Below are 17,134 nucleotides of genomic sequence, written 5' to 3' on the forward strand. Positions count from 1 at the left end.
TGCCAGTTTAAGAATTACCAAAATGGGGTCTTCCCTGGCAGTTGAATGGTTAGGACTCTGCGATTCCACTGCAGGGGAAATGGGTCCGATCCCTGGTTGGAGAGCTAAGATCCCATATGCTGCACAGCACCGCCAAAATAAATACATAAAAATAAAATATGTTCACGAGTTCTTTTTAAAAAAGGAAAAGAATTACCAAAATGTTTGCAAAAGTGAAAGAATGGAAGTGAGATCACAGGAGTTTTTTAACACTGAATTTGCAGAGTTACATCGTAACAACTCTCCTGTGACTGCATTTGAACCACCACATTTAATATGGGCCATTGAACAAAGACCCTAAGAGTAGAGATTTGGGAAGAATGGGACTTACCCACATAGTCTCTGGGATTGTGTCATTTTTCTCTGCTTATTGTATGTCCAGAGCTCAAAGAAACATGTACAGGATGTTCTTAAGTTGAGACTGTGTTGCGTAAGAAATTGGCTGTTTCCTGTATTATTCCCTAGGGAAAATGGGTGTGCCATGTTAATTTAGCTAAATGTGATTTTAATGTTTCTGATTCTTTCCACCTGGGCATGGTCGAGATGGAGGAGGCCAAAACATCCACCTTCCCAACATCCCTGGTCCTATAGAAAGGCCACTGGCCTCCATCAGGACCTGATGTACTGGTTCCATTATTCATTGTCTAGATAAATAAGTAAGACTGGTTTTTCTCAGCACTCCAGCAGATCGACCCCTATACATCCATTGAAGACACAGCCAAGATAGCATAGATTTGAGATCTACCTTTTATTTTATGCTTTTGTCATCTTTTCACCTTTGTTTTGTGAATATTCTCACATGAAACAGGAGACTCTGTGGGAATTAGGAAAGCTGTTACACTTTTACTATGAGAACACCTGGAGAGAGTAGGGTGCATAGGAGAAGCAGCTTATTAAGTGCTTCAGTACAAGTAAGAAAACTAATTTGTCACACTGCATGACATTCAAAAGAACAAATGCTTCCTAGATTAAAATGCTAAGGAAGCTAACCCAGGGGAAAATGGAAAATTCCAAGGTATATTCATGATAGGGGATGCCTGAGTTAAAGAAAGGGATTTTGCTAGGGGGTAAGACCAAGAGACTCTGTGCATTTGAGTTGTTACCAGCCTGAATTCCTGGAAGCCCTAGTTTATCATTTCGGATTTCCTAACATCTTTCATAGCATGTAGCATGGAGTAGGTGCTCAAAACGTGTTTGCTGAGCTACAGATTAGCATGAAAAGTACATCCACGTGCTTTGATGATCATCCATGTGCTTCTTGATCTTAAAATGACAGAGGTCTGAGGGGAAGAAACCCCTACATCAGCCCAAACAGCAAAAACCATGAGACTGCCAAGTCCTATGGCAGAAACTCCCTATGGAAAGGGTATTTATCCACCACATGAGAGCAAAGTCCATAAGTGATTTTGTCAGTGGTAAAAATGTGACTACAATGGACACTCTTGGTTTGTTTTGCAATCTAGGAGGCTGGGTCAATTAGGTGAATGGTTTGGAAAGACTGAGCCATTGCTTCTACACCCCCCCAAACTGCACACACATGCTCATCTCAGCTTCAAGCTGCCCTGGAGCACAAAGGGTAATGATAATAAAGATTTTTGTTAGACTTGAGTTTTATGGGATCTTTATAATCAAATTTATGTGATGAAGCTAGCCACCAGAAGACAAATGGAAGAAGTGAGCTGTTACTGAAATCTTTTTCCCAAATAAAGATGGCTATCTCAGAGAGTCCATTTGTTGCATTGAGAGATGAGTAGAGAGATTACCTCCATAGCACATATTAATTCATCTCACCAATGATCATATTCTCTGTTACCCAATTCCTTTATCTTTAAAATCTTTTTAAGAATATGCCATTTTCATGCAATGTTATCGTTGCGAAATACTTTCAGATACTCAAAGGCACAGATCAGGAAATTGGCCCACATGCCAAATCCTGCCCACTGCTTGTTTTTTTTAAATAAAGTTTTATTGAAACACAGCCATGCTTATTCATTTGCATGTTGTCTGTGGCTGCCTTCACACTTCAACAGCAGAGTTGAGTCATTGCAATAAAGACCATGTGGCCCACAAAACTGAGAAAAATTACTCTCTGAATCTTTACAGTAAAAGTTCGGCAAGCCCAGCTCTAACTAGAGTCTCCAATTTAGGGACTGAACAAACGAGGTCATTTGTTCACTTTTTACATAAATGACCAAATTACATGCATTTCCAGGCCTCTTAACAGTGTAAAATAAATCCATGGATATGACTGTGTGTATATATATATATACACACACACACACACACACATATACATATACATATACACATACAGAGATCTTAATGAGGGCACAACTCATTATATATCCAAGCAAAAAGGATTGGGTTGGATCAAGTTTGGATAGCCATCACCAGTGACTTTTCCTGGTCAGGGATCTGATAGCAGCTGTCAGCTTGAATGTATCTATAAGGAGCACCCATGAGTGCTGAGCAGTCGTTAGGAAGAAGAGTAAGGCATGATTAACCAACAATGAGCCATGTTGATCAAAAAAACAAATTCTGGGATGTTATCAACTTTTGAATTAGCTGACTCAATTTTGGCTGGTTCAATTTTGGCTGGTTAATCTGCAGTTGGAAGGTCACTCTATTTGGTGTGTCCACATATTTAAAGGATGAGACTCAAGTGAAGCTCATGGAATACAGAGTAACCAAGTTTGAGTGGGGACCTGAAGCCATGTTATAAGAAGATGGCACAAAAAAATTGACCCAGAAAAGAGAAGATTCAGGAGTGTACAAAAGCTGTGTTCAAAATGTCTAAGGAATTCTATGTTAAGTGCAGCTCTTTGGTAGAATTCAGACCAAGGAGAAGAACGTTTTGTGGTTAGAGTGTATAGAGATGGAGGTGGTGGTCTAAGAAGTAATTGAGGATCTTGTGCAGGTAATTCAAGTACAATATGAGTGTAGTGGTTAGATTAATGACTTCAAAGATTCCTTCAAACTCTAAAATGTTTCAGTTTATGATAAAACTAATCCCAAGAGGACTCTTCACAAGGGTGTTTTGAGCTGCTTCATCCCAAGCCCTTGTGGTGTAAAGGAGAGGTAGTAATTCTCCAGTTTTAGAAATATCAATATTTGAGGTTTCAGTGAGTACCCAAGTTCACATGTGTTAGCCCCAACCATTTCAAGCTGGGGCTCTGAAAATATCATCAGATTTCATCTGTTCTACTCTATCTGAACTAAGATAAAACATCTCATTTGATCCCGATGATCAAATATCCTACTTCTAATGTTCGGTGTCCTGATTCTTATATGCCAAGTTGGTGGCAAGTGGAAGAAACCACAGTTAACTCATGTACACTGCGCTTTTCCATTCTTCTGTCTATAATAAACACTTAGTGATTTTTCATTTATTGCATCAATGTTATGAAGATTGGTGGGAATATAATTGCAGAGTGCTCAGGAATGCTTTAAAGGGAAAAACCTTAATCTCTTATTATCCTGTTGATTATCAACTACTGCAGTAGTCTACTTGATTGATATCATCTTACTGCTTTTCATTTATGGTAATAGAAAAGGTTACTGGTTTCACATGATTTTAGTTCTCTGGAAATAAATGACACAAAATGAATAAGTCATGCACTACTGTAGGTTTGCAGACGGGGCACAATATTACTAAATTATGTGCTATGTAAAAGAGGAAGCTGGAAAGAAATCAATCTTTAACTAAGCTTGAGTGATCCATATGATATGATTCTAATGTATGGTTTGGGGGGGTGGGGGGTGGGAAACCTCTGTGCAAGAGTTCTAATAACCTAGTTAGATTGGTAATTAGGACACAGGGACAACCAAAAGGGGAAAAAATAAGAGTGTTGAACAGCAGCCAAGTGAATTTTAGAATAATGAAGAAATATCAAATAGGGTAAATCAATGGAGTTAAAGGACACAAAGGGGAAATGAAAAACATTCAAAGATAAATTAATGTAGACCCAAGGGTTGTGCAAGCAATTTACTATAAATATACTAGGGAAAAAGAGACAGATGTAGGTGAACAAGGAAGTACAAAATTGGTAAAGCCTTGTTAGAAGTAGAAATGCATAGAGCACATAGTGTGGCAAAGCAGCAGTTTGGTGAAGAAGAAAGAAAAGCCTTTAAGAAAAAATAAAGACATTCTTTTGCAGATGACATGCTGTTGAGCAAAAGCTCTTGCTCTCAAATCATGTATTATAATATCTTTATAAATTGGATGTGAAGTAAATTTGGCCAGCCTCATTTTTAGTTAATAAAGACGAAGTTTCACGTACAGCACAGTGACTATAGTTATTAATATTTTATTGCATATTTGAAAGTTGCTAAGAAGTAAATCTTAAAAGTTCTCATCATAAGAAAAAGAAATGTATAACTATATGTTATACAGCAATCATTTGTAATATATATACAAATATAAAGTCATTGTTAACACCTGAAACTAATATCATGTTTTATGTCAATTACACCTCAATTAAAACAAAATCCCAAGGTTTCAATTTCTCTTGTAGTCACAGAAGAAGACAAGTTTCTTCCTTTAAACTGCAAGTTTCTTCCTTTAAACTTCCTTTAAACTGTATATGGAGAGTTTTAGCTAATCTACCCCTTTAAGAGAAAGCAAATTCATGAATCCATTCTTTATTTGTAATAGATCTATTAAAAAGGTAAAATGTGTACAGCTCGATTAGCTTTTATGCATGAAAAAAAACCTTCCTGTATGTATCAGATCAGATCAGTCGCTCAGTCGTGTCCAACTCTTTGCGACCCCATGAATCGCAGCATGCCAGGCCTCCCTGTCCATTACCAACTCTGGGAGTTCACTGAGACTCACGTCCATCGAGTCAGTGATGCCATCCAGCCATCTCATCCTCTGTCGTCCCCTTCTCCTCCTGCCCCCAATCCCTCCCAGCGTCAAAGTCTTTTCCAATGAGTCAACTCTTCGCATGAGGTGGCCAAAGTACTAGAGTTTCAGCTTTAGCATCATTCCTTCCAAAGAAATCCCAGGGCTGATCTCCTTCAGAATGGACTGGTTGGATCTCCTTGCAGTCCAAGGGACTCTCAAGAGTCTTCTCCAACACCACAGTTCAAAAGCATCAATTCTTCGGCTCTAAGATCAAGATACAGAACATTTTCAGGGCTCCTGAAAGCTCCCCGTAGCTTCCCTCTGTGTGTATTCTGCAAATATTACTTATTAGTTGAACTTCTAAAACCATCAGTTAGTCTTGCTTATTCTGGAACTTTACATAAATGCAATTCTATAGCAATGTGTTTAGCTTCTTCCATTCAACATAGTATCTGTAAGATTCATCCCATGTTCTTGTCTGTACCTGTGGTCTATTTCCAATTATTGTTGATAGCGAGGGTTGGCAAGCTTTTTCTACAGGGGGCAGGTAGTTTTAAAAAAATGTTTTGTGGGCACTGTGGTCTCTGTCTTAACTACTCAACTGTACCTTTTAGCACAAAAGCAGCCATAGACTATATGTAAATGAGTGTAACTGGGTTCCAACAAAGGTTGTTTACTAGGATTTGGTCCATGGGCCATATTTGCTGATTCCTGCTCCGTAATGCTCTGTTTTATAAATATCCCACTATTTCTGTATCTTTTTTCCTCTTAATAAACATTTGGATTATTTCCTGTCTTTGGTAAAATATGTACTCATTTCTCTTGGATATCTTAGAGTGGAATCATTGGATCATACAGTTCATGTGGTAATTAGCTTTAAAAAAAAAAAAAATACTGCCCAACAGTTCCCCAAAGAGACTGTAACAATTTCCGCTCTCTCCTGTGATGTACGAGAGTGCTAGGTGATCCACTTGCTTGCCAGTGCTTGGTATTGTCGGTCTTCATCACCCTGTTAATCATCTGGTGAACTCGCTTTCTGGTTTCAGTGTGCATTTGTTTGATGAGCTATAACACTGAGCACCTTCTTTTACGTTTGTCGCCCATTTGGATACTCCCTTTTGTGACTTGCCTGCTCAGTTCTCATGCCTATTTTTTCAGATGGGCTATGCCTTTTATTGTTGGTTTGCAGGAGTTCTTTATATATCCTGAATATAAGTCCTTTACATGTATCGTAAATATCTTGTTCCAATCAATCTTGTTGCATTCTTAAAGCAGTTTTAGGCAATTGCTCTCATGATTGATTTTTTTCCTCAATAAGACCCTTTCAGTTTATCAGCTGAATCAGCTCTGAATGGTTGTTGAATCAATTCAGATATGTGAGCAGCATCTTGGGGGTTCAGGAGCCTGTGGAAGAGAAAGGTCAATTCTGTCTTAAGGACATGGAATTAGAACCTCTTGCCTCACTTCCTCTCCTGATGTTATGGTGGTCTTCTGTGCCCCTGGAAGGGAGACAGAGCACAGACTTCAGAAATATAACTTTCAAGGAGGGAAGTAAAAGGGACTCAGAGATGTAGTGGGACCAATGTTAGAGACTATTCCGGTAGAGTAGAACCCCGCCTAACTCATCCACCATTCCTGTTCCCCTGTGTGGAACATGGTGGAAACTAATGACCTGGATATTGTAACTTACAACCTTCCTTTAAAAAAGAAGGGCTTTCCTAAGGGCTCAGATGGTACAGAATCTACCTGCAATGTGGGAGACCCGGGTTCAGTCCCTGGGTCAAGAAGATCCCTTGGAGAAGGGAATGGCAACCCACTCCGGTATTCTTGCCTGGAGAATCCCACGGACAGAGGAGGCTGGCAGGCTACAGTCCAGGGGGTCGCAAAGAGTTAGACACGACTGAGCAACTCACACACTTTAAAAAAGAAACCAGGACACCATGAAGCTAGTTCTGTTCTGTCTGGAAGACACCATGCAGCAAGCCAAGAATCTTGTCCAGAATTCAGTATTCTGTGCTACACATTCCCTCTTTAGCTATGCATTCTCCCTCTATTAAGTTATTGCCAAACAAAGGTGATTTATTAAGATGAGAAGCAGACATTGCTAAAACAGGAAGAAAAGCAAAAAAAAAGAAATAAATGTTTCCTCAGAACCCACAAAGGAGAACAGATGTCAGCAGAAGCAGATGTATGCTTCTCCGGGGTGAAAGAAAGAATACTTAATGTAATCAGAATCCCGGTAACATAAGTAACCAAGAAAGGGGAATATCTACGACTCTGCAGAACTCCTTCATATGATGCTGTGCATCCATAAAAGTGCTCCTAAAGCACTGCAGACTACCAGTGACAGATATTTCCAAACTGGTTTTTAAAAGGGAAACACAAGAATGGACCAGGTTATTTTCATATGCAAGGTTAGAGTTGCCCTATTTTTAGAATTAGAAACCCATACAGGTTTGCCTTTAGGAAGAAGTTATCAATTCGGTATCCTATTCAGCTCAATCAGCTAAATGGCTAATGTCTGGTCATGACCCTCGTGTGACATGATGAATGATTCATTCCTTCCCAAATTTCAATATGTGAGGGAACACAGTGTAAATTGTTTAGGTCAACATCTTCAGAAAAGTGACTGAAATGACCCAAATTGCTTCTTTCTAAACTGTAAAATAGGATTGACGAAAGAAAAAGGTAAAACTTCCCTGTATCATGGGCTTGCCTGATAGCTCAGTTGGTAAAGAATCTGCCTGCAATGCAGGAGACCTGGGCTCGATTCCTGGATTGGGAAGATCTGCTAGAGAAGGGATAGGCTACCGACTGCAGTATTTTGGGGCTTCCCTGGTGGCTCAGCAGGTAAAGAATCTGCCTTCAATGCAGGAGACCTGGGTTCGATTCCTGTGTTGGGAAGATCACCTGGAGAAGGGAAAGGGTACCCACTCCAGTATTCTGGCCTGGAGATTTCTATGAACTGTATGGTCCATGGGGTTGTAGAGAGTCGAACACGACTGAATCACTTTCACTTTCACTTTCTGTGTATCAACTACCAAGATACAGACACTAGGGAGAATATTTGCAGCAAATACGACTTTGAAAAGCAGGATGCATCAGTTATAGAAAGAGCTCCTCTATATTGATTTTCAAAAAATGAACACTTTAATGCCATTTTTTTTAGTGGATTTAAACCAATAATTGTCAAAGAAAGAATGGAAGTTAATTAGCAAACACTAAAGTGTTAAACCTACCCAGTGTAGGAAGAAAAGAAAGCTGAAGGGATCAATTGTTACCATTTCAATTACCAAAGAGTCTTTAAATAAGTAATAGGCTTGGTGGCCTGATGACAAAATGACAATAAAATAGGCACAATTGCACATATTGTTTGGACCACACATGAGTATGAGACTTGTGCAAAGCAAGAAAAAATATTGATACTATGTCCATGTTTTAACACAGTAATTTCAACTCTTTAAATCTACTCTATAAAATAACCATAAATTCACAAGAATTTTAAATAAGATAATTTCTATGGCAACAATAACAATAATAAAATAAATCACATAACCAACTAGAAAGACACCTTAATTGTTATCCTCTTCCTCTGAATAAATATTTCTTCTTAACTTTAAAAATACTTTTATTTTCTGCCTGTCCAGAATTCCATATGCTTCTTTTTAGGTTCACTTCTCCAGGTCTCCTTAGTTAGTTTAAAGTTCTTTCAAAGGCTTGTATCATTCTCTTTCCAAGTTTTTAGGTATTTTACCTTTCCTTCATATCTCTCATTATCATTCAACAATATGAGACATACATTATGATGAATTCATTCGATGAAAAGTGATGTAATTTTATAAATTGTGTGCATATCATGAGAAACGAGTATGCATAATGTCAAACAATGATTTCAACAAGAGCTTTCAATGTCTATGTGTACCAAAAAAGACCAAAAGGAAATACTCTAAAATATACTCGATTAGTATTTGACACATGGGACAGTGGGCTTTGTTTTTCTTTCTTCCTCTGAATATTGAAATCTGTCTACATTTCCTTTAATAGGATGCACTTTTTCCACAATGAAAATTCAGATCATTAAAGTAATTGCTCTTTTCTTCAAAAACCCACTACACCCACAGTCCTCTTTTAAGATAAAAATGGGGTTTGGTTTCCTCCCCAGCATCTCTGAGCAGCAGTTCGCAGAGTCCCACTATTTATATTTACTCTCTTGTTCCAGTGCAGCCAGACTTGGCATTTGGTGTGTGCAGCCAGGATAGGTGGGCGCAGATGGGATGATGGATCTAGATGGTTGGAAAGAATGAGTTCCCCTGCCTTGCTGAGAGGTACCCACACGCAGGGTGCCAGCTGGATTTCAGCTAAGCAATATTCAATCTGCAGAAAAACTTGGCTGAACTCAATCCCGCTTCTAGTTGCGGCTCACTTTCCCCTTTCTTCTTCTTGAAGCCGACTGCAGAAAAAATGCTTCCTTGATCTAGCCAATACTTATCTGTTTTGGTTTTTTTTTACTTTTGTTGGAGTATAGTTGCTTTACAGTGCTGTGTTGGTATCTATTGTACAGCAAAGTGAAATCAGCTATATGTACACATATATCCCCTCTTGTTTGCATTTCCTTCCCATTTAGGTCACCACAGAACACTGAGTAGAGTTCTATACAGTAGGTTCTCATTAGTTATCTTTATATATAGTTATTTTATTTATAGTTTCAATAGTGTATATATGTCAGTTCCAACCTCCCAATTCATCCCACCAACCCCTCCATTTCCCAGACTCTAGCTCTGACCACCTTGTTCTGATGGCAGCTTTTCCTTGGCAGTGACCCAGGCTCTCCACTGTCCTGCCTGTCTTTGTTCTTGAGCTCAGAGAAGTTGGTTCTAAAGCCAGCCTGGCTTCTATCATTTACATTTTCCAAACCATCTCCCACGCAGTGGAAATGTTCCTCATAACTCTCCTCCCTTCTCCCACCATCATGGTCTTCTTGGGTATTCTACTGGCATTTATTTTGAGAGAGTGAAGCTGGATGGGAAAGGAAAAATCCAAAGGACACCAGGCTGAGTCATGGTCACACATGTCCTGAGTAGGAGGAGTGAAAACTCCCTCACTGTCCTGACTCACAGGTCTTCCTGACCACCTGCTCCGTGCTCCTGCAGTGATTCTCCAGCACTGTTTGTATATGTGGAGAGTTGTTCTCCCCGCCCCACCCCCCCAGTTCATGTTTTTCCCTGGAAGGTGCTGATCTCTGATAGACTTCCAAAAGGTTTAAAAAAAAAACAAAACAATAGAAGTGAAATGAACTCCAATTACAACCCATTTGTCAAAATGAAAAAGAAAACTAATTTAATTTCTGTCCCCAAGCTTTCTGACAGGCTTCCTCTAAAAATTACTAGTTCTGTAGATAGCTGAGAAAGCACAACAGGAGAAAAATTTTGCTTTTGACTACAGTTTTTTTTCTTGGAGAGGAATAGCACTAGGAAATTCTCTTTTTTCTCTTTTTTGAAAACCTCCTAACAAGGCCACTATTTGGGGGGTAAAACATCTGCCCCCCCAAAAGTTACAAGGAGCTTTAATCAATATCTTGTAATAAGGTCTAATGGAAAAGAATCAGAAAAAGAATGGGTGTTTGTGTGTGTATATCTGAGAAAGTGAAAGAGTTAGTCATGTCTGACTCTTTGTGGCCCCATAGACTGTAGCCCACCAAGCTCCTTTGTCCATGGAATTCTCCAGGCAAGAATACTGGAGTGGGTTGCCATTCCCTTCTCCAGGGGATCTTCCTGACACAGGGATCAAACCTGGGTCTCCTGCATTGCAGGCAGATTCTTTACTGTCTGAACCACCAGGGATATCTGAATCACTTTGCTGTATACCTGAAACATCATAAATCAACTATACTTCAATTTTTGAAGAAAACACTTAAAATAAAAGGAAGACATGACCAGAAAATACAATCATTTCACTCAATAGACACAAGAACCTATCATGCTGCTATTGGGATTTCCATTCACCTCCAATCTCCCACATCCCCACCCCACCAAAAAAAAAAAAAAATACTACCCGATCCCAAGGTGCTCAGCATCCCAACAGGGAAGGCTGGGATGTAAACCGAGTGCCATGATGAGGTGTCACAAGAACCACTGTTGTGCAGGATTTAGTAAGGCCACATGGGGAGAAGGATGTGGAGGCTGGAGGCCACTGGAGGCTGATTAGAGGGTGGGACTCTGACAGGAGGCAGGTAAGGGAGCATGCATAGTGTGAGGTGGGTGATAAAGCTCAGAGGTATTGCTGGGAGATTTGGGGGGATGGGGATTATACCTAGACCAGTCCCATAACTGGCATTGTAAATAGTCGTTGGTTCCTCGGTTCCTCTGGTGCTAATTATGTGTGAGCACTAACTCCTTAAGACCTATGCTCTTTGGTTTGAGGTTTCACCACCTGTTGGGAGCCTGCTCTTCTGCACTGCTAAAGAGGCTGTTTAGTGGTGTCCATTTGTATTATTTTTGATACCCTCCTTCACATAACAGCAACGCGATCCTCCAAATGCAGTCTTTGAAGCCTCAATAAATGTAGTGTGTCCTTAAGTAGATAATGAAAATAGCAAGAAAAATCAATGAATTAAACCACTGTTTGGAGGCATCCTCACTGTATTAAAATGTGAGATGTCTAGAGTGAGCCGAGAGCAGAGGGAGTGACTTCACAAAAGAGATAATACGATAAGTGGCCTCCTTCTCCCTTAGCAATCAATGTTTACTTGTCCTTCGCAATCTGCTTAATTTTCTAGTGGGCATACGTTTCTTTTTCAAAATGGAATAATCTACTGGAAGTGAAGTTGGTCAATAGGCAATTCTGAGTTCTTTTTAAAAACATCTAGAAATTAGTGGGAACAAGTCCATAAGGTAGGATAAATGTCCTTACTCTACGATATCTATCTTCTTAATTCAGAGTGAAGGTTTTCCGTGTGTGTGTGAGAGAGAGAGAGATTCAGTGCTTTCACAGATTAGCACCATGGTTTTCACCTCTGGAACATCAGAATCCACCAGAAAGCTTGTGGAAACACTGATGGCCAAGCCTATCCCCAGAGTTTCTTCTTCAGTAAGTCTGAGACAGGACCTGAGATCTGACATTCATAGTATTTCCCAGATGATGTATGGGGTTGGCTAGAAGTTCGTTCCGATTTTCCAGTAAGATATTATGGAAAAAACCTGAATGAACTTTTTGGCGAACCCAACAGATGGGGCTGATCTGGAAACCACACTTTGAGATCCACTGTATTACAGATCCCTTGGACTCATCTGTCAAATGTCCTCTTACACCAGGGACCCACAACGCTCTTCCCAACATGCAGGAGAGGAGCCCTAAAACTCTGATTATTATGCTCACCATTGGGGTGGGGGACTTATTGAAGGTAATACTTGTTACTATATGAAGAATTTATTTTTCATAAAGAATCAAAAATTTAGAGCTTAAGGACTTGAGGCATTATGTAACGTAACCTCTTGTCCAAAGATGAAGACAGGGGGGTAAGTGATGTGGTTAAGGTCTCATTGATGCTTACTGGTGACTCCAGGATCAAATATATCTGCCTCTGAACTTCCAGTCTTTGCGCTGTGCCACCTGGCTTTTGTAACTTTAATTCAGTTACAATTTAGGAGACCTCATAAAAGTGATGTGACTGTTAGAGCGCATCTGCTCTTTTTTTTGAAGTGGTTGGGTACGTAAACTAGCTGCCACTAGCTCTCACCGAGCACCTGCTAAGTTTCTGGCACCAGATTTTCCGTGCGTTGTTCCATTGACTCTGTACAGCAGCTCCAAGGAGTAAGTAAGACTATCCTCGCTTTCCTGGTGTGGAAACTGAGGCTCAGAGAGGTTGCATGGCTTACTCCCCCCACCCCTGCCCCATCATGCTCTGTAAAAGTGACCCAGGACAAATGCAAGCTACGAGATCACCGAGCCAGGCAGTGGAGACCCAATGGTTAGTGCCTCCGCCCCCAAAGGGAACTGGCAAGGTATGTGCTTGGGTGATGTGGGGACAAGGAAGGGGGTGAGGCCCAGAGAAACCTGACAGGCTCCCATCGTGGAAACTGGGATACGGCAGGGGGACTTGATGTCCGGAAAAGGCAGAAGCTCATGATACTGCAGTTGTTTTACAGAGGCACAGGCTGATTTGCAGAAAGGCTTGGTGAGCTGACTTTGGTCCGAGAGCTGGCCTGTTGTCCTTGGGAGGGTCAAGGCCAGGCGGCTGCAGATGCAGAGCTTTTGCTGGGGCCGCAGACACCTACACTTGGTTCTGTGCACTTGTCTAGGTGTGCAGGTGACCAGCTTTGCCTCTGTAAACAGAAAGTCTTACGTCTCTGCTTTTTTTCTTAATATATATGTTTTATTGAAGTATAGTTGACCTACAATGCTTCAGATGCACAGCAAGGTGATTCAGTTATACATACACACATGTATATGCTTCTGTTTTAAAACTGGAGTGAACTCCACCACCACATGTTTTCTCAGAGGGGAAGATGGCTGGAAAATGTGCTGGGTTTATCGGTTTTCCCAAGACCCTTAGACAGGAGCTAGACTTTGCTTAAATGCCTTCTTCTTTCACCCATTATAATGTTTTAATCAATAATAATGATTGCCACAATTTTAAGCAAAAATCATAAATGGAAAATATAAGATCTGCTTTTCACCTTTGTTATCTTGTTTTATCTAGACTTTTATTTTGCCAGTTCTCACTGGTCATTTTTAAATGTGCTGATTAAAAATAATTTAGAACAATAGTCTTGGAAGATTCAGGAGTCCATCTCCTGCTACTTCATAAGAACTCCATAGAAGAAGAGAAAACAAAATACAGGAGGCAGGTTTCTCGTCTCTCTGCTTTAGGCAACATATGTACCTCCCCTGAAAGAGAGGCTTGGGGCAGAATGAACACACTAGAAACTGAGGCAGGCATGTCTCACGCAGTGAATCATCTGCAAAATTGGAATTTTAACTTAGCATTTCTGTTTCCAAACTTGATGGGTCCCCCTCCTTACACATCAAATTGATCAAGGCAGGAATTACCAATTCAAATTTATGGTAGGGCTAAGAAACAGAAAACAGAATGATGAGTCAGAAGGTAGAAGGCCACATAACTCAAATTTTTTTCAGCATAGATTAAGCATTTATGAACTTCACCGGCACCTCTGCCAGAAAGGTACTCCTTTAAAAAGTAATGTTAATTATTTACACAAGTCTGCTTTTAAAATAGAGGACCTTAGTATCATCCTTACATTTTTTAGACTGATTCAAATCTAAGAATTGATTTTAATGTGGATTTATATATGCAACAAATAATTATTGGAAGTCCACTGGGGGTTCTGAAACACCCATTATTCAAGGTGCTGGGGTTACAAGAGTGAACAAAACAGGCCAAATGAAGCTATAGTCCAGTAAGGAGAGAAAGACCAAAAATAAGATTAAAATACTTTATTGAAAAATATAGACATATATATATGTGTGTGTGTATGCATATGTATGTATATATAAAATGCTATAATACATAATATATAATACATAATACATAATAATAAATTACATATATATATCTTTTGGAGAAAAAAATATAGTTAACTTATTTGTGCCTTACCTTGTAATACAGAATATAAAAGTTATCTGTGAGTTCCCAGGCCCAGCCTTGCCCAGTGTCTCTGCAATTTTACGGGCATACTACCTTTGATGAGCTAAATAACTGTTAGACTCACACTGAGCCCCCAGACTGTGTGAGTAGTGAAATGATAGGCCAGTTAACAGGGTGAGAAATAAATGCAAATTAGTTCTCCACTCACCCAGCCGCGACTGCTCACACCTTCCTGCCCTGCTCCATCCCCCTGCCAAGGTCTCAGAGAAAAGGATGACGATCCGAAGTGACTCCATGACTCAGTGACCTAGAAAGGGGAATGTGCAGCAGGCATGGCCGGGCACTGAGGACGCTGGGGAGGGAAGCAGGGCAGTGATGTAATTGACGGTGACCTTGAATGCCCCAGCCCTTGCCGGTTCTGCACCTCTTCCTGGAGACTGGGGTGAATCAGAGCAGTCCAGGGTCACTGGAATCATCTGAAGCTTGACCACAGGCATGGGCCCCTCTCCTCCTGGCTGGTATCATCTGTTCTGGGCACCAGAGGACCTTTAATATAATAAAAGACTGTCTCCATGGAATCAATTAGCCCAGCATGCCTCAGAGAGTTCTGTGATGTGAGTGGCTGCTTCTTTCAACCAAAGTATAAAAATGATAACAATGAAGCCATTTCAGTTACAGAGAATCAAGGGCTGTGTGCTAAAGTTTCCCTTGTTCAGATGAGAAGGGATAAGAGAATGCTGGTGGGTGCTGTGGGGTCTCACCCAGACCCCTTCAGCAGCCAGTGCACCCACCCCCATCCTCCTGCTCTCTGAGAAAGCCCTGTTCACAAATGCCCCTTCTTCAGAGGAAGCCTGTGGCAGCCATTCTGTCTGGGAGAGGTACTTACCCTTGTTCCACGGCCAGGGGCTAAGACAGGATCAAGTGTCTGACCCACTTTCTCATCTTGTTGCTGTTGTTCAGTCCCTAAGCCCTGTCCAACTCTTCATGGCCCCATGGACTGCAGCAGGCCAGGTTTCTCTGCCCTTTACCATCTCCCAGAGTTTGCTCAGACTCATGTCCATTGAGTTGGTGATGCCATCCAACCATCTTATCCTCTATCATCCCCTTCTCTTCCTGCCCTCGATCTTTCCCAGCATCGGGGTCTTTTCCAATGAGTCTGCTCTTTGCATCAGGTGGCCAAAGTATTGGGGCTCCAGCATCTCTCATCTTAATTTGGACCAAATCTGAGCTCCAGAGCTCCCCATCAGATGAAGCTCAAACTAGTCTTCAGCTGAGGCTAAAATCACTGAAATATGTCTGGGGGCAGGGGCTTCAAGGATCTCTCATTCTTTATGCCTCAGCACAAAAAAAATTCAACAAGAGGCACAGTGGTAGATAAGAACTGATTTATTAGAATAAGATGCTTGTGAGGCTTACAAGTGGGTGGGCGAGAGGGTGCCATGCCCTGAAAACTTAATGGACTATAGTTTTATAACCAAAGGAGAATGGGGAGGGGGATAAGCCGATCTTCTTCATCATTCTTGAGTAGACGCCATGCTTCCACCATCCATTTCTCCTCCGTGTGGGGTGGAGTTTTCTTATTCCTACATGGTCAGGCTGGAACTGTCATGAAAAGAAAGTGAACTTGTTAGTTGCTCAGTTGTGTCCAGCTTTTTGCGACCCCATGGACCTTAGCCCTCCAGGCTTCTTTTTTCATGGAATTCTCCAGGCAAGAATACTGGAGTGGGTTGCTACTGGCTTCTCCAAGGGATCTTCCCAACCCAAGGATCGAACCCAGGTCTCCTGCATCGCAGGCAGATTCTTTACCAGAGCCATCGGAGTTTTCTTAATTCTACATGGTCAAACCAGAACTATCATGGTACAGTGGAAGACACAGGATACAAAAAGGCAGTAACTTATACTAAAAATGATGTCATCTCAGGTTTCAGTATAATGCCACCTTTCCCTTATATTCTGTTTTTAAAGTGCCCAGAGAAGCGTGTCCTAGGAATCATTAACTTACTGAGCTTGCTGAACAGGATGTGGGTCTCAGGCTCCCATTGTTTTATTGTTTGGGTGCATGTCTCAGACTTCTGTTGCATGGTTTTGTTGCTAAACAAGCCTGCTTGGCTTTATGGTTAAACAAACCTGCTTTCCTGAGTGATCATTAACTTAACAGGATTCTCCCATACCTTTTTCTTTGCTTACAGTCCCCTAGTGGGATTAACTATTTAATCACCTACTTTGTCCCTTTACTCTGTCCCTACCAAGACCACAACCCTGCTGAGCATCTTCCTCTCTGCATGTCCTAAAAGCCTTTCCTCCATACATCATGTGTATCCAATCTGTGTCTCAAGCTCTGCTTCCCGGGAGCCTGTCATTAGACAGGAACAAACACGCATCATTTACCCACTGTGTCGCCCAGACCTCTGATAGGCAGCGTGCATGCTTAGCTCATTTCATTATGACTTGTTATCAGAGCCCCTTAGTATAAAGGAAGTGAGGCTTAGAGAGGCCAGCGGGTCTTCCTCCAAATCACAGTCTGGTAGGTGACTCTGAATCCATCCTCTCTCCCTTTGGTCCCTTTGATCCTGTAGTTGTTTCTTTCTTTCCTACTAGACAGAGAAACAACCACAGTCCATGCATGAATAGTAAGCGCCCCCACG

The 17,134-nt window shown here is 41.0% G+C and overlaps 1 protein-coding gene and 1 long non-coding RNA gene across 3 annotated transcripts in view; one reads left to right on the forward strand and one right to left on the reverse strand.

Moving 5' to 3' along the window:
- The window catches only part of GPC6 (glypican 6), a 1,232,535-nt gene that overhangs the window by 994,129 nt on the left and 221,272 nt on the right, over positions 1-17,134 (forward strand). The window lies entirely within an intron of this gene.
- On the reverse strand, positions 15,858-16,476 carry LOC113902472. Its single transcript, XR_003513839.1, has 2 exons — positions 16,296-16,476; positions 15,858-16,091 (listed from the first exon to the last, which is right to left on the reverse strand). It is a non-coding gene; the product is annotated as an uncharacterized LOC113902472 (long non-coding RNA).

This window comes from Bos indicus x Bos taurus, chromosome 12 (assembly GCF_003369695.1).
Source record: "Bos indicus x Bos taurus breed Angus x Brahman F1 hybrid chromosome 12, Bos_hybrid_MaternalHap_v2.0, whole genome shotgun sequence".
In the NCBI taxonomy this organism is placed as follows: Eukaryota; Metazoa; Chordata; class Mammalia; order Artiodactyla; family Bovidae; genus Bos; species Bos indicus x Bos taurus.